Raw genomic sequence first — 18,259 nt, forward strand, 5'->3', positions numbered from 1 at the left:
TGTGGCTAACACCCCCCAAACCACTCTGTTACAGATGACTGTACCCTTCCAGTACCTGAACCCCAATTTCGTTTTGATGGGCGTTTTGAGTTATTTATCAGCACAGCTAGAGAATCGCCTGTGACCCTGATCTCATCCTAGCTGTGTTGTTCTCTCCCTGCCTGGCTCTGATCAGCAGCTGAACAGATGACAGCGGAGAAGAGAGCACCCTCTCTGATTAGAGCTGCGGATGAGAACCAGGGGGACACGGCAGCATTACACTACACATGAAGTAACTCATGACAGTATTCTCCACAGAAATTTTTTTTCAGGCTGATGGGGGGGGGGAGCAGTAGCCGGGTGACAAGAGGGCAGAGCAAGACACAGCAAATTTAATTCCCAGTAGTTTATGCCAATGGTATCCAGTAACCCCTATTATTGTGTCAGTATTCTACCTATCCCCTGTACTTTGTTATAACTTTCTAATGCCTGCCGTTAGTATGTCCAATTTTTCCATCCTGTGTATTATGCCCCAACTGCCCAGTGCTGTGTAATGTGACCCAGCTTCCTAAGTTTAGGTGTTCTAAGTTTTAGGAGTGTAATGCCTTGTAGTAGTGTAATAATGCGATCAATGTGGAGTAAGAAGTTAGGCTTAGTTCACATTGGAAGCAAAAGATTGGGCCGTTTATTGTTCCAGAGTGACTACTGGTAACTGCTAGACACCTGGGATTGGTAACAGGCAGTAAATGTTGGGCTTTTTCAGCGCTAGCATTATTTTAAGCAGCAGTGGTTACTGGCATGAGGAATGGAAGAGGAAATGCAGCAAATGCAACCTTACTGCCAGTGTGAATTTTTGTTAAATTAAAAGAAAGCCTCTGAAGATGCATGCGCAGAAGGGGCAGCCCACAGCCTCCTGGGATATGGGACACAAATATCCCAGGAAGCTGCGATTTCTCTTTTAGTTATTACCATCATGGCAGTAAAGGCTGAAGGGGAGAGGTCCTTCTCAAAAAAAAAAAAAAAGTGTAAAAATAAAAAATAAAATAATATATAATATTAATAATATATATATGGGAAAGTCACTGTTTTATATAATGTTAAAAATAAGCCAGGTTAGGGCAGAACAGCCAGTGACCTCCTCTCATCACAGCCCATAGTCTATAAAAAATAAAACTGTGTGTGAAGTTAATCCATAGTGTGTAATGATGTCAGAGCGTGCGTGTGTTGAAGCTGCTTGGCATAATTTGCAGCGTAACAACTCTGTGTTCAAACCTTCAGATCTCCTAAAGCGTTGGTCGTAATTACTTGACATTTTTAGGGTACACGGTACCCTCATAGCTACTAATAACCAATTACTTTAAAGAAATAGGGTCACAAGTTTAAAACTTGTGAAAATTGAACATTGGGGTTGCTGTTTCAAAAGAGAGTTTGTGTACGAGCTCATAATTGAAAATGCAAATTATGGACTCCCAGGACCACTTCATAGTTCTCCCTAGCCCGCTTTGGGGGGGGGGGGGTGCCCAACTGCTGTGATTATTCCGCCCCGCACATTTTCAGCAGCTCTGAACGAACACAGGAGAGGCTGCTCTGCTCGCTCCGTTCTCCGCTGATAAGAGCTGATCGCTAATTAGAGCAGGGCCTGAGGACAGCACAGCTATGAGGAGATCAGGACACAGGCTGTCTTCTCCCCCTCTCATAGCTGTGCCGAGTCTTTTGGGGAAAAAAAAAAAAAAAACAACATCATGCAAACAATGTCATCAGAGCAGTGTGTGTAAATGCAGCATGTCACATTCCTCAGCCTTACAGCTCTCTGTGTATAAACCTTCAGATCCCCTAAACTGTATGTCATAATGACTTGTAATTTTCAGGGTGCACAGGGAACACATAGTTAGCACCATTCACAATTTCAGCACCCCAGCTTTTACAAATTTCAGGATATGGGGATCAGAATTGTAAAATCTTGTAAAAATACAACATTGGGGTTGCAGTATTTAAAGCAAGTGTGCCTTGGAGTCCTAAATCATAAATGCAAACTGGGGACCCCCGTGGCCACTTACATAGAAAGGAGCAATGGGGAAGGGCCCCTAAATTTATACTTATCTCTCACAAATCTATAACTGTCATACTATGTTACCCCGTCTGCTTCTCTTCTTTGAACCCCAATTTCCCTAGAATGGTGGGGTGTACAAAGCCGAAAATGTAGTTGCGGGAGAGGGGGACAATTTTCGATAACCCCCCCACACTAAAATTTCAAACGCACTGCAAACCCAATTTCTCTGGAATGGGAAGTGTAGGAAACTGAAAATGTGTGGGGAACATCTGTGGATAACACCCCCTAAAGTTTTATCACAATCACATCATTAGAACAAAAAAAAACTCTGCCCATCAAAACGAAATTGGGGTTTAGGTACTGGTAGGGTAAGTCTTGTGTAACAGGGCAGCATGTTTTGATGGGCAGACTTTATGTATTGATGCCATGAAGATAAATGTTTCGGGGGTGTTAGCCACAAGTGTCCCCCACCTGCGCCTTTTAATTCGGTTTACCTGCACCTCTCTGTTCTAGAGAAATTGGGGTTCAAGGTAGGAAAGCGGACAGTTTGATGGGCAGAGGTTTTCATGTTCTAATGATGCCATGCTAATGAAATTTTATGGGTTTATACATCTGTTCCCCACTTGCATTTACATTTTCAGTTTCCTGCACCTCCCCATTCCAGATAAATTGGGATTCAAAGAACAGAAGTAGAAAGGGCAGCATAGTATTACAGTTATAGTTTGGTGAAAGGTAGGTAAAATATTTAGGGGGGCCACCCAAATTCTTCTTACTATGTAAGTGGCCCCGGGGGTCATTAATTAGCATTTTCCATTTTGGACTCCTAGGTGCACTTTCTTACAAAACAGCAACCCAATTCTTCCAATTTCCACAAGTTTTTAAACTCATGATCCCCATATTTTGAAATTCAAAAAAGAAATGTTGGATATTAGTAGCTATGAGAGTCCCCTGTGTACCCTAAAAATTTTAGGTAATTACAACCAACAATTTACAAGATCTAAAAGATTGAACGCAATGAGTTGTTAGGCTGCAGAACATGACAAGCAGACTTTACATACACTGCGATCACACTGTGGGTGGATACATTTCACAGGACGTTTTTGTCCTACCCTGTCTGTTGTCTATCCTACCCCCATCTGCGATTACATGCATGATGCTCTTTGTGTTACCTAGGTATAGCGCTAGGAAGTGACATCTGAAGTTAGGCTGAATTTACATTGGCAGTAAAGTTGCATTTGCTGCGTTTACCCTCACTTACCTCTCGCCAGGAACCAATCCTGCTTGAAAAACCGCTAGGCCTGAAAAGCCCAACACTTACCGCCTGTTACCAATCCCAGGTGCCCAGCAGTTATCACTGGCTGCCAATCCCTGGTGCCCAGCAGTTATCACCGGTTACCAATCCCAGGTGCCCAGCAGTTGTCAAGAAGTAGTCACTCAGGAGGGGCATTTTTTACTGCCAATGTGAACTAAGTCTAATTTGTTAAGCCACTTGGATCACAATATTACACTACTAGAAGGTATTACACTATTAAAACATGGAACTCTAGGGAGTTAGATTAAAATACACAGCACTGGACTGTTGGGGTATAATACAAAAAAAAGAGAAAAAATTGTACATTCTAACAAGCCAGGCATTAGAAAGTGGGAACAAAGTATAGGGGGTAGGTAGAACACTGACACAATAGCAGGGGTTACTGGATACCTATGGCATAAATAACTAGGAGCTCCAAATTTGCTGTGTCTAGCCCCACCCACTTTTTTACCACCCGGCTACAGTTTCCCCCCACTGGGGTGGGGCCCTTAAATTTAAAAATGCCTTTCACAGAACTATAATTGTCATGCTATGGTACCCTGTCTGCTTCTCTAACTTGAACCCTAATTTCTCTAGAACAGAGAGGTGCAGGGAAACAAAAATAAAGGTGCAAGTGGTGAATACTCATGGCTAACACCCTCAAACCTTTATCCCCATGCTATCACTAAAATATAAAAAACATTCTATCCATCAAAACGCACCTGTTACACATGACTGTACCCTTCTAGTACCTGAACCCCATTTCGTTTTAGTGGACAGAGTTTATGTTCTAAGGATGCAATAATAATGAAATTGTGGTGGATGCTAGCCACAGAATTTTTTTTATATACTTCCCCATTCCAGGAAAATAGGAGTGTTAAAAATTGTCTGTAATGTGTAACAGGACAGTGCATTTTGATAGGCAGAGTTTTTTTTATCTTCTAATGATGCTATAGTAATGAAATTATAAGGAGAATTAGCACAGAGCAGCCTCACCAAGATCCGTTCAGGGCATTAGAACTGAGTATGGGAGGTGGGCGGGAAGGCACTGCAGGTGGGGGCAGCAACCAGCTAAAAAATGTAACGGGCTCTGGAAATTACACATTTGGAACATTCATCATGTATATTTATATGAATGTTTTTCAGCTAAAGAAAAAATACTTTATTTTCTTTACCTATCCTAAAAAAGATGTAAGCTTTTAGACTAATCTTACACTTGAGCGATAACAGCCTTGTTTCAATACATTATGATTTTATTTACCCAAAATGAATATAACTTTTATATAATTATATAATTATCACTATATATCTATGATTGGTAACCATATGATAACGCTATTTAGACAGATATACTCTCCTTTTTCTTCTATCACCTTACCCTTAAATACTAAGATCAATGGATCTACTACCAAAAATGAGTAACGTATTTATTATTATTCTTCCCTCCTTTTTTTCCCTTTTCAAAAACGCAATACATAACTAAAGCAGATGTTTACAATCCACTCTAGAACAAATAATGAAGGCAGACACGTACAAACGTGAACATATAATTTTATTTTGTCTTAATGACCTAACAGAAAATATTGTCTGATTCTTTTGCAACTCATTTTTATTACATATCAACACCTCACTAATCAAATTATATATACATATATATCATCTATACTTACCCGGCTAATACAACAATCACTATATATTATATAGGAATAATACTTAATTATATGAATACATGAAACATGTTTGTATGCATATGCCCTTGTTTTTCTTGTAATTCAAACAATATAATTGCTAACTATACTATTAGATTTATACTTCTAAATGTAATTTGAATATCCTTTTTATGTCAATAGCCTGTTAATTTAAAGTCTCTGAGTCTGCTGAGGAAGCAAATCAGTGAAACGCATTGATTGGAGACAATGCTATATTGTATGATCACGTAAAAGAAACTTAAAATATTATCTTGTTTAAGATTGTTGCTGTATATCATTGTAAAGATAGTTATATTTATATGGCAATCATTTTATTATAGCTATAATAAAATCTAATTATTTTGCCAAAAACCCCTTTGCTTTTTTGATTTATGTCTAGTTGTTATTTCCATTAATGTTTACATTTTTTTTTTTTTGCTTACCAAAAAACCCTTTTTCTGGTTTCATTAAACTCATCCCTTCCAGTTACATAAAATTTTACTTTTTTCAAAGGTGCATATTTATCATTTGTGCCAGCCTAAATTTTCACCTATTGGTAAACTATTTCATGATCATGGGTGCCCCGGATGCCCAGGCTTAAATTACCTATTTTACTATTTGTATTGGATAAACTCACAATAACTAGCTCAAAACATGCTTTTACACTCGTTCCCCATTCTTATCTGCTTTTTGTGTTTGAACACACATCTTCTGTTCATTTATTTTGGTTTATGTAATTTGTCATGTGTTTATTAGGGAAACGGCAAACCATATTCATGAGGTTGATTAAACATAGAGCAATCCTATGTAATGTATATTTAACCAAAAGGACTTACAGGTAGTCCCCAGGTTACATAGGAGATAGGGACTTTAGGTTTGTTCTTACACTGAATTTGTAAGTGGGAACAGGTACATTGTGTTAACATATGCATATGCAATTAGGACAGATGTTTGTCTCAATAAATTATTAGGCAGCGTAGTGTCAGTTACTGTATAAAATCCAATCACAAAGTAAAAAAAAAAAAAAAGTTTGTCTTGGTCATTAAAGAGTTACAAGGTGTTACAGATCAGCTCAGCTCTTAAGATCACCCACAACTTCAGCTGTGTTTAGCAAAAGATTTCTTCTGCAAGACATACAAACCGCCTCCTCCCTGCACAGGAGCAAGCAGGGAATCCCCCGTTCGTATCTAGGAGTCGTCTGTACGTCCTTAACTCGGGGACTGGCTGTATATCGTTTAGGATGATCTATTGACAGCTAAGTAAATATTCAAGACTTTTTTAGGTTGGCAAATTTTATTTTAATTACCTATCAAATCCAAAGTATTTCCCTTACAGAAAAAGGGAAGCTGCTCTTATAATATCTTGTCTGGACTATTGTAACATCCTCTTCTCTGGTATTCCTCTCACCAGAATCTCTGCTCCACAATCGATTATGAATGCTGCAGCCAGACTTATCCATTCTTTCCACCACTCCTCTTCTGCTGCATGCCTTTGAAGTACTCTTTATTGGCTTCCATTTCACCTGAGAATCAAATTCAAGCTCCTGTGCCTTCAAATCCCTCCACAGTTCTTGCCCCACTTACCTTTCTGACCTGGTAGAAAGATACTCCCCAGCCGCTCTTTTCACTCCTCCAATGAACTACTAATGACTACCTCACTCATAACCTCATCACACACAGTGCTTAAAGTCTTTTCTAGAGCTGCCCCCACTCTCTGGAATGGTCTTCCTCACCCTATTTGACTTACTCCCACTTTCTGGTCATCTCAAAACCCATCTTGTCAAACTTGTCCACCCATCCTCTTTTGTCTCCTAAATCCTCACTACTTCCCACCACTCTATATTTCCCCTCCTATTGAGTGATACTTTCCCCACCTCCTAGATTGTAAGCTCTTCGGGGCAGGATCCTCTCCTCCTCCTGTGTCACTGTCTGCATCTGTCTGTCATATGCAACCTGCATAATATGTTGGCGCTAAATAAAGCCTAATTAATAATATTAATTAAAAAAATTGAAACTATGACAGACATCCTGGTGACAGGTTTATGGTTTTAACAATAAAGAGCCTTCATGGCAGCATATGAAAGGGTAGTATAGAAGTGTTGTGGCCAATTTGGACAGAGGTCATGCGAGTTGCATCAGTAAAGGTGTTGCTATATCCCCTTTTTGATTACATATACAGAGCATGTAGTAGGAATGTCAGGTTTTCTTAAATCCATCCCCCCAACTATACCTGTATTACCACTCTGCAGCCAAACAGATTAAAAGGAAACAATACTTGCATGGAAATAGTAGTTAGTAAAAGGTAAATGTAATTGGCTAAAGAAACAAATCTGAAAAATCCAAATGATTTGTAATGTGTCTTCAAATAGACCTTTTATAAAACCATTGCTGAATATGAGGATGACAGTAGTAATAATGATATATTATATATGTTGAAAATGTCTATTGTTCATGATGTCACACCAGCTGATTTTGAAGCTATGTTGGTACATACAGACATTGAGAAAGCCAATTTTGAAGGATTTTAAATTTATGTGTTCAAATTGTTGGAAAAGCCCGTCCTCTATTTCAGACAAGGGGTTCAGTACTAATGTTGCCATTCTTGTAGGCTTTATCCACACCTAAATCACTAGTTGTTTAGTAATGATTTTCTAGTCCTTCTAGACTTGTTGTTCTTGTTTCATTCATTGTGTAACTGCAATACCTACAACATTGGCAAAGCCTATAATAAAAAAATAAAAGTTTCAATAAAAGTTTTAAAAACGAAGTTGCTGTTTTCAATGCTAGCAGTAATACCCACATTGATGTGTTGACGGTGTTGAAACTGGGTTGATTGAAAAATATCGAATAAAAATGTAAGTGGTAGGCAAGAATACATTTTTTGAAGGTGCATAGTGAAATAAAGATATCAAAAACTGTAAATCAGCAATTTACAAAAAGTAACATGCTAAGAAGTCCTCTGTGAGCCAAAAGTGAAAGGCACTTTTAATAGACATTAAGGGCTCATGATTTGCTTTACACTTGGCATCTCCGCTGGAAGTTTGACACCTTAAAACCTAGGAAGGCTCCGCTCAATTCTCTGTTAGCAGGAGAAGGTCAGGAATGATAATACTTGAGTTCCTGAAATTTTTAATCACTTAGGTGGCTCTCTGTATTTCTACTGTTTACTAGCAATATGTACCTTAACAACTTGCCTTTATTCTTGCCTTTCCTATTACCCTCAAAGCTGGAAAAATCAGAGAATGTGTAACCTCATTTACATATGACAATTATTCAATTGGTTTTGTAGGAGGGATTATCTTTCAGCACTAAACAGAAGGCCTGAAATGTGTACACAACCTTTTGCTTGAGGCCACCAGGCATTTTTGGGTCGTCGCCTCACCACCTGATAACTTCCTGGGGCCCTGACCATTGCTCAGTGTAGAAAGGATCCACTCATACTACTGGCGCCAGAGATCTCAGCATTGTTAAAGCAAATGCTGACAAGATCTCCCAGATTGCTGAGCTCTCTACTACCACTGAGAAAAGGTATAGAAAACATTACCCTGCCAAAGGACCCAGGGGTAAGCAGTTCACAGAAAATAAAACCAAGAAGGAGGAAACAGGGTATATCATTACATAGATGAGTGAGTGGAGATAAAGAAAGGCAACCTAACTGTTTAAGGACCAATGAGATTCCCTGCAAAGAGGTGGCTCAGATATGTGAGCCCCGGGGCACTAGGAAGGCTTGGGTTTCCATAGGTTACAAACCGTCAGCAGTGAGTACAAGGCTGGGTGAGAAAAATGCCTTTTTTTTTAGTTTTTTGCTCACAGTTGCTCATAGGGAATAAATGTTATTTTGAGCTGTTCAGTATTGCCCACTCCCACCCACCATCAAATGTTTCAACCTTGGTTCATCAATAGCACAGGAGTTGCAGCTCCCAAGAAGCTGGCAGGGAGCCAACCAACATTCTTCTCTACTAACTTCAGAGAAAATAGAAAGTTCCATATAGTGACTAACACACACAATAACAAAAATATTAAAGCGTAAATATTTAAAACTGGAAAGTTACAACAAATAATCCTTTTAAAATAAGTACTTAAATGCAAAAAGGTGAATACCAAAGTTAAAAAAATTAATAAGTGATACTGCTAGATGAAGTTATTCTTGGGTAAAAATGGCAATATTACCTCAGCTAATGACAGATTTAACGGTTTATTGATAGTTTTCAAATCATTTTATTATTAATGGGCTGCATAAGAACCAGCAGCCATCAACATCCCAAAATTTAAATGTCCATGTTTGCTATATGCCTAAGTCTGGCCCTTTCACATATTTTCAGGCACAAAAAAGTTGCATTGTGATATGCTATAGTACACATTGGTAACACATCGTAGATATGGTTTTTTAATAAAAGAGGAAAAAATGGCGAAGTGCCCAATATAAACACAATAAACAAAATGGATATTGATATGAAAATGATTCTCAATTCAATATATAAACTTCTCTGCTCTGGGTTTTCCTGCATACTAAAATAATTACTCTCAGAATTCTTTCCCAGCTCTTTTAGAAAAGTAAATTCTATTCTATTCTATTGATCTTTCTAAAAAATACAGAGTCCTCATATTTTGTACTAAAATAAAACTTCATACACTGTAACCAGCTTTCCCAGCTATTTTCTGTGAAGTACAAAATAACTAATACCTGTTTAAGAGAAGAGAAGGTACAGCACAGAGTCACAACATTGCCTTTCCTTATGTGCAGTACAGCGAGAAAGCAATGTCACCCTAGGACCAAAGGTGTTACTGCCAGAATCACCAGACAAAAAAAATGTTGCAGCCACCTTACTTTAGGGTTAGTGCAATATAGTAAACCTGAAAGAGGTTTTAACCCTGCCCTACATTATCTAAACTTTGATAAACGCTGGTAGCACTTATGAAGAAGCCTAAAGTTAGGGAAATTATAGGAAGTCTCTGGATAATTTCTTGAAAATGCTAGCTGCCTGCACCTTTATTAATGTACTATGCTATGGTAAGCCAATAAAATATTGTTAGCCTGTCGCTGCTGCTCCAGATATTTACCTTCCTAAGACGTGAACAATTATACTTAAACTCATTTACAACAGGTTACAATAATCTCCATATCATTTATGACAGCAGTTGTCAACCGGTGATCTGCAGGTCTGGCCAGTACACCCCTCTGCAGGGGTCAGGAGAAGGACCCCGCTAGGGGGGGCACACTGGCCAGGGCCGCGGGCCATGCCTCCCATATGGATCACAGGCCCAGACCTGCGATGGGAGAGTGGGGGGGTTCTGGCATCATGACGTCATTCTAGGGAAAGTTTCTTCCCCTATGAGTGACACACGGCTCCCCACGCATGCGCAGTCCGGAGTCTGTAAATTTAGTGGTCAGTGAGGTCCAACCACTTATATATGAAACATGCAAGGGCTGAAAACGATTGTGTGTACGAAACACCAAACACATGCAGTGTTGTGCAACTTATTTTTAATTTCTATGTATGACAAAAACATTTTTCGATAAAAAAATGCTATAATGTATATAAATGTTATTACCATTATTCGTATTACCTCCTATTACCATTACCATTCAAGAAACCATCAGAGCTGTCAGATAATAATGGGGAAAGCATTTCTTTATGAGAAAATGTTCAAGTAAGGGGACAACAGCAGTCACAGTAGGCATATGCTTTCCAAGAACACTTTACTGCTAAACTTAGCTTTTTCATGCCATACTATGTCCAACCAGTAAAACAACCTTTACACAATTATGCTGAAATAATTTCTACGTTACAAAACATACCTAGAAAACTAAAACATGATAAAGCGAGATAGATTGCTGTGAAACAGTACAAAGCAAAAATTAAACATGAGCAAATAGGCAGAAACCTTAAAAACCTAGAAGTTCTGCTGAGTGCAGTCTGAGGAAAGAACGACAATCAGACTACCATAGCATACCGAAAAGTACATTCTAGCTTCAGGTAACATTAGCACAATGCACACATGCACTTCCTGTCCTAACTGTGAACAGTATGGTCCTACAGCCGTGCCAGAGAATGACACGCAGGCACATTCTTTACAAGCCGTCCCATGCATTTATTGCTGTATCTATGAAATACCCTACATTTCGAGCGCACAACAGCGTAGGCCATATCTCTGCATTTCGCGCACCAGCCGCAACCCACATCAAATGCAAACCTGCTTACCTCAGTAATCCTGTAGCTCGTGTCTCACTCACAAACCAATAATTGAACACCTCCCCTTTGCTCGGCACTCCTACTCTTTACACAGCTATGACAAGGGGGAGTTGTTACGAGACTGGCATGCAATTAACTTTCAGCCATTTTACATGAGGGAAAAACTAGAGTGCGGTGAATTTACTGAACTATACGTTGTTACGTATAGCTCAGTAAGCATCTCAAAACAAAGCACTTGATTAAAAATGATTCCTGAACACTCTTTCAGAGCTCAAGCTACTGCCCAGATTCAAAAACACTGATTATATATAACTAAAGCAAGATTCTTAATTCCATATATAATAACCACAGTTCCATGTGAGCCGCCATCTTTATCCTTTCAAGGAAGGGGGCGGGGGGACAGGTCATAGAAATAATTGTAAAGCTACGTACACACGTCAGATTTTTATCGCCCGATAATCGGCATCGGCCAATTATTGGGCGAAAATCTGCCGTGTGTACAGTCGTTGTCGTCCATCGTCCGAAAGACNGTCCTGCCGGATCCACGGACGATGGANGACAACCGATCCTAATGAAAGGGAAGGGGAGAGCGCACAGCAGGGTGCCGCTCCGTCGCTCTCCCCCTCCCCTCTCCATAGAGCATGAACGGTGCTGTATGTACAGCATGCTGCATACAGCATACAGCATGCTGTATGTATGTGCAGTCCCTTGTTGTTGGAAAGGATCGTGAAAGATCCTTTCCAACAACAAAAATTGCAGGTGTGTACGCAGCTTAAGGGGTGAGTTTCTAAACAATTTGCGTGGTGTTTCTTTTTTTTATCATTCTGTACAAAGTGAGATAAGCAAATGTTCCTAAACATTAACTAGAGATAGGCAAATATAATTATTGTGCTTGATAAGTATTAAGGTGGAACTAAACTGAAAAATCACACTTTCCTCTAATTCTGCAAATCCCTTAATTACACTGAGAAGTCCTCAGTCGGGGTCTGCACCGTCCTGGATTTATCCTTCTTCCACGCCTGGCGCTGCCATCTTCAACTTTCTACTTACTTTTTCTGGCTACGTACCCAATCTCGTTTTTTTTTTTAAAGGATGTTGCAGTTAAAAAAAAGAACAATATTTTTACTTTATATAAAAGAGTTGTCTAACCTTTTATGTAAAGTAAAAATTTGAATTTGGGTTCTCTAAATAGGCATTAAGGTACATATGGATACATTGGTTTAATTAACAGGTGTTACTCTGGATTGTCCGCTGGGTGGTGTTCTTTTTTTATTCAACTCAATATGTTACAATGTTCATATGTCTTGATTGGATTGTACTAGATTGACATGAGAGCATTTGCATTCATTGACACAAAGATAACAGTTTGTAAATATACCTCGAAGGGTCAGAATTACACAGCATGATGCCTACTGTCTATATTCCGCTTACTTTTCTCATCCTACTTGACAACTTGTCAAAAGTATTTCAAGATGAAAGCTGTCCAGTGCCAGGGTTCTTGCCAGAGTTTACAAATTGGGCCTAGACATTGCAAGCTGATCTGTAGTGCTTGGTCTTCATTTCCCTGGGTACATAATGGTTCTATCCATAAATCCTGGACAGAGAATGCAGGTGAGAATATTTTCATCACAGCACAAATTGGTTGCGGGGGGGGGGGGGATTGAGGCATATGAAGGTGCTGTTTTTGCTAGGAGATAAGATTTACCACAGAAGAAAATTGCAAACAAGTAAATTTAATGTGTTCCAACCCTTCAGCGGATTACGTGGCCAGGGTTGCATACTTTTCCTAATTAAAGTAGGAACCATAGCTGGTGTCACATTTCTCAGGGGGGGACCAGTGAGAACATGTTCTATTTGCAAAGGTGTGGAAATATAGATATCAAAATGTGTTTTTGTAGCAGGCAAGTATTGGTGTCCAGATTTTAATTATTAGCACTGATATGCTTGAATATACATTACATTCTCGGGTCAATCAGAAACATTCCTTTAAGTTGGACATTTTCTATTTACAAATTCTACTTTAAACCTCAGACAGGATGGCCAGCATCAGTCGTCTCAACTAAAACCTAATTGAGTGTTCTGCTTTCCAAAATAGACCCACTGGTGAACTCGTATGCATTCTAGTCCTTTCTGATTGGTTGGGCAGGTGCGCATTTACAGCAGAAATTGGTAAATTGGGTGCTGAAGATTACCAAGGCTTCATAAGGCGGCAATTCCAATTTTCATAAATGGTGCAGAATTTTAATTTGACAGCTCCTAGGCACTTCTATATAAGCAAAAGGAGTAGGATTTTTCAAACTATTTTTAATTACTAGATCCTGGGCCAGGTAACAGAAAAAAAAAATACCTTTTGTGATTTGGGACACCCAGAGAACATACCCTAATCTGTCTACATTGTTTACTTCAATAGGAGGAAGACTTCCTTTGGCGTTGAGCCAACTCAAATATCTTGTGTCTATCTCTCTCTCTCTCTCTCTGTCTCTCTGTGTGTCTGTCTGTTTCTCTTTTTTCTATATTCATACATTGTATGTTTATGAAATATGAATGCCATATTATTTATTATATACATATAAAACAAATGAGTGGGTGCTGAGAAGTTCCTGACTTTGCCCCCTTCCAGATGAAATAGAAAAATGATTGTGGGGGCATATGACAGCCTAATTTCTTAGTATGTAACTGTGCAAAAATCAGGTCTTTGCGATTCTTAAAACTATTTTTACTTTAAGTGAGAAGCTGTGATGGCAGAGGCACAAGCAAGTTTCACATTGTTGGAGTTACGGGCCATCATGAAGTTTTTGTTTCTCCAGGGAAAGTCAGCAAAGGACATTCACACAGAGATGTCACAACCACTGGGGGAGAAGTGTCCTTTCTACAGCACTGTCAAAACCTGGATATTTCATTTCAAGACTGGGCATTTCACCCTTGAAGATGAGCCCTGCAGTGGGGGCCCCCAACCTCAACTGACCCGGCAATCTGCGATGCTGTCTATGAGCTGAATATTGAGGACCGGCGAATATCCACAAAAAGGTAGCCCAGATACTTGATATCTCACGGGTGCGTGTTGGGTTTGTTATCACCACTTAAAAAATTATCACACAAAAAATTTTTACTTTCAAACCATTTTTGCATACGTAATAAGTTCCTCCTGTTTCTCTTCCTCTTATATGAGGAAGACTATTTCCAACTAAAAAATGTTTACAATGTCTATCAGTTTAGAATCTGCAAGGTGTTACTGGCTAATATTAATGTATAGGCTTGATTGTAATGCATGATATACTGATTATTAATGTCTATAATTATCAATGGGATTTACACATCTTTTTTACTCTAACACTGTCTATAATCATTACTTTGAATTGTTTTGTAAATTAATATTACAATAATGCAAATTATAAGCAACTGTACATGTTTCCCTGTCTAAATAACCTTTATTGCAATCCTCATAAATTCTATCAAGTATTGCAAAATTATTGTATATTGAACTTATGAATGTAGTCTTAATGTCTGTTTTCACAATATCATCGTATAATTTGTGTAATAGCCATTATAATACAGAATATCCTGGTATAACATAAACGCTAGTTTCTATTTGACAGGTATTTCCTCCTCCTTATTCATCACAGTCTCCCATGGCAATATATGCGGTTTCTGACTTGCAGGGACGGCAGCATCAGTTTAATTTCTGATGCACCTATTGCTGGCAGGGTGATCCTTTTGATTTCTCAGTTTTACCCGCTTAAGCAAATCCCCGTATGGGTCCGTCCTATCGGACGTACTCGCGCTGCCCCTATCATGCTTTCTGCATGTCTGGCAGGCAGTGAGCCGACCCGCATACTACAGACCTCTAGACCCTGTCATCAAGAGAGGCGGATCCAAGGGATCTGCTCTAATGAAGAGACTGAATACACGCCCTGACTCACGTCAGCTGCGTGTACCAGGCTCTGGTTTCCGGAGACCCGCCCTCCCATACCATAAATGGAGGACGCCTCCTGGACTCTCTTTTGCCATTCACAAACAGCACAGCGTGGTCACGCAGACTGCTTTGCTGTCTCTCCGGATAAGGATTTTTTACTCCCTAAAGAGGTACTTTATCCTATGGTATATGATACACTTATACAATCTTATTTATAATAGGTCACTCTCCATTAGACCCTCTGAACACCTATATATTTATGTTTGGTGAAAAAACCCCGTTTGTATACAGGAATAAATCACATTTGTACTCCTTATCAAGTATCATGTAAGTGTATACTTTTCTCTTCTTTAGGTTTCCTTCATATCCCTAGACTCTTCAATAATAAAACTCCCAAGTTTAACCCTTAGATCACTACATTGACATCTGGTATTGGTATACCTGGAATGTAATTCATGACACTATAATAGGACTACCATTGGAGGTTCCTCTAAAGTTCCAATTAAAGATTAGTAATAAGATTTGATTATTATGAAGTACTAACTACACTAGTCTGTGATGTATTATCAGTATCCATCTTAAGGTAGCTTGATCTTATTTTTTGGGTAATACCTGCTACATAGAGTACGGTTGTTATATTATATCACACACCTATATTGGAATTACTACTAATACTTGTTGATGATTTATACCCCCTAATATATTACTTCTATGCTACCTGTGTTTTTGTTAATACTACTATGACCCATACTTAATCAACATATTTATTTGTTATATATAATAGATATGGCAAATTAACTTCTGTACACTACTGTCATACATATAATACCCCTGAAGAAGCCCAGATGGGACAAAATGTGTTGGGTATAAGACCTACATACAAACATAAATACTAAGGAATTGTGTAATTTAGAAGTTGAATGTCTAGTGCCCCCCCCCCAGGGCCAAGTTGGTATTGACCAAGACCCAAGTCATAGGTCATACCAAATTTTGAAAAAATTTTTTGGATTGTGTTACCATTTTGATTTTCACTAAAAATACAACTGAAATTTGCCTAATTTATCACCACTATCCTAGACATGCGCAAGCTTTCAGTGAAGTTGGTGCCAAAATGTTTGAAAAGTGATCAGAAGAAGGATCGAGTTGAAGCATCCAAAGCCGTTTTGGCCCGTTTTGAAGCTGCACAGAACTTTTTGGCTAGGTTAGTGACTGAGAATGAAACCTGGCTCCACATCTGATCCTGAAACCAAGGAAACGCCAAAGGAATGGCGCCACAGCGGGTCCCCGCAGCCGAAAAAGTTCTGAACCCAGAAATCGGCCAAAAAAAGTCATGGCGTATGTTTTCTGGGACAAAGACAGTATTCTGTTGGTGGACTACCTACCTCAGGGCTCTAGGATCACCGGACAGTATTATGCTAACCACCTGGACCAGCTGAAGAAGGCAATTAGGACGAAATGCTGTGGAAAGTTGACCGAAGGGATACTTTTTTTTTTGCAGGACAATGCACCTGCGCACATGTCCAACGTTGTTGCTGCCAAATTGAACACCCTGGGTTTCCAGTTGCTGACCTGGCCTCTTTGGACTATTATCTGTTCCCGAATTTGAAGAAACACCTGAAGGGGCAAGTTTTTGAGGAAAATTTACGTCAAAGACGCTGCTGAGAGCTGGTTTGTGGCCAAATCAAAGGACTTTCATTTGAACAGTCTAGAAAATCTGCAACTATATATTGTACGTGTAAATGGTTTATCCTGTTGATATACCTACTAATTTTTTTTCTTCCAGCGCCGTTCTGTCTTTGCCATCCTTCTTACTTCTGCATCCTTTTCCAGCGCTTTTCTCTGTCCTTCTGCATCCCTTTTCAACTGTTCTGCTCCCACGCTATCCTCTGGTCCTTGTCCCATTATTTTTTTACTTTATTTTACCATTTATAAACCACAAGAAGCAAAAATTTACGTAAGTGTTAATATTTTTAGTACAAAAAAAAATTCTTGCTTAACACCCCTGGCGGTATTTCCAAGTGTGGCTCGGGGTTATATTCAGTGCCAAAAGCGGTAACCCCTGAGCCTCACTCGGGGTGGAATTGCTAGGGAGTTTTACCTGCTTTCCACGTTCCAGCAGCGTCCTCCAGTGGTGACTGTGGTGTCCTCCAGCTATGCCCGGCATCTGCATCTCTAGCGTGTTAACGTTTGGGACATGAGGCCGGGGTAAGCAGATTCCAGCCAGGCATCTGCTTGTGAGCCTTAGGCTGGAGGGTGGGACCGTAGGGGTGGTGGGCAGGAGGATGAGGAGGGAAATAAAATGAGTATTTTTGAATGTACCGCTTTTACATTTAACAATACTCATTATTCACACTGCCAGGGAGGTTAAAGGCCATCAGCTGGTGATCAGCAGCCCCCACAGACTGTGTAATTCTGTGTAGAGGATTAGACAGCAAACTCTTAAAAGGAATAGAGGAACTCGGCTATGAGGAGAGATTAGCTGAACTGAACCTAATTGCCCTTGAGAAGATACATTTAGGGGGTATATGATCACCCTGTATAAATATATAAATGTGTCATATAACTCTATTCCCAATTATTCACTTTGAGATCATTACAAAGAGCAAGAGGGCACTCTTTGCGTCAGGAGGAAAAGAAGTTTAAGCTCCAGATACAGAAGGGATTCTTCACTGTAAGGGCTGTGAAAATGTGGAAAAGGCTCCCTTAGGAAGTAGTTTGAGCAACTACTTTAAATTGCTTTAAGAAAAAGCTGGATGCTTTTCTAGTTGCACAGAATGAAACTGGATAATAAAGTTTTTCTTTCAATCAGTTTTATTAGTTTTTTAACATCATAAGAACATACAAAACAATACAATACCAAAGCCCAAGATAAAGGGAACATACAATAGGGGTAATCTCCCCATCTTCTGTAAAAAGATACAAAACCCAAATATCAACTGTCAAATAAACATTCACAATCATAAAATACAGTGATAACTCTGTGTCTAGCTTAAACATATGAGCATATGAGCTGTATAGTGGGGCTGTTGGCAGGTTTAGGTGTATACAGAATATGCTGCACTAATAACCTAGGACAGGTTTTAGCTGGCCAGCTACACTACCTGACGCCCCTTGTTGCCTTTGTCCCATTGTCACATATTAGTAT

At 39.3% G+C, this 18,259-nt stretch overlaps 1 protein-coding gene and 1 long non-coding RNA gene across 4 annotated transcripts in view; one reads left to right on the plus strand and one right to left on the minus strand.

The window, feature by feature from the left end:
- Positions 1–11,577, minus strand: part of PC (pyruvate carboxylase) — a 318,614-nt gene extending 307,037 nt beyond the window's left edge. For both annotated transcript variants that reach the window (XM_072423070.1, XM_072423066.1), the window contains exon 1: positions 11,211–11,577. The gene's annotated coding sequence lies outside the window, so the exon portion shown is untranslated. The remainder of the gene's footprint in view (positions 1–11,210) is intronic.
- The window catches only part of LOC140338738 (uncharacterized), a 46,858-nt gene extending 28,938 nt beyond the window's left edge, over positions 1–17,920 (plus strand). The window contains exons 3-4 of one of the 2 annotated variants that reach the window (XR_011922309.1): positions 13,928–14,228; positions 16,192–17,920. This is a non-coding gene — a long non-coding RNA (uncharacterized lncRNA). The remainder of the gene's footprint in view (positions 1–13,927; positions 14,229–16,191) is intronic. The other variant, XR_011922308.1, reaches the window with a different exon arrangement.
- The last annotated feature ends 339 nt before the right edge of the window (positions 17,921–18,259 follow it).

This window comes from Pyxicephalus adspersus, chromosome 9, assembly GCF_032062135.1.
Source record: "Pyxicephalus adspersus chromosome 9, UCB_Pads_2.0, whole genome shotgun sequence".
NCBI classification, from domain to species: Eukaryota; Metazoa; Chordata; class Amphibia; order Anura; family Pyxicephalidae; genus Pyxicephalus; species Pyxicephalus adspersus.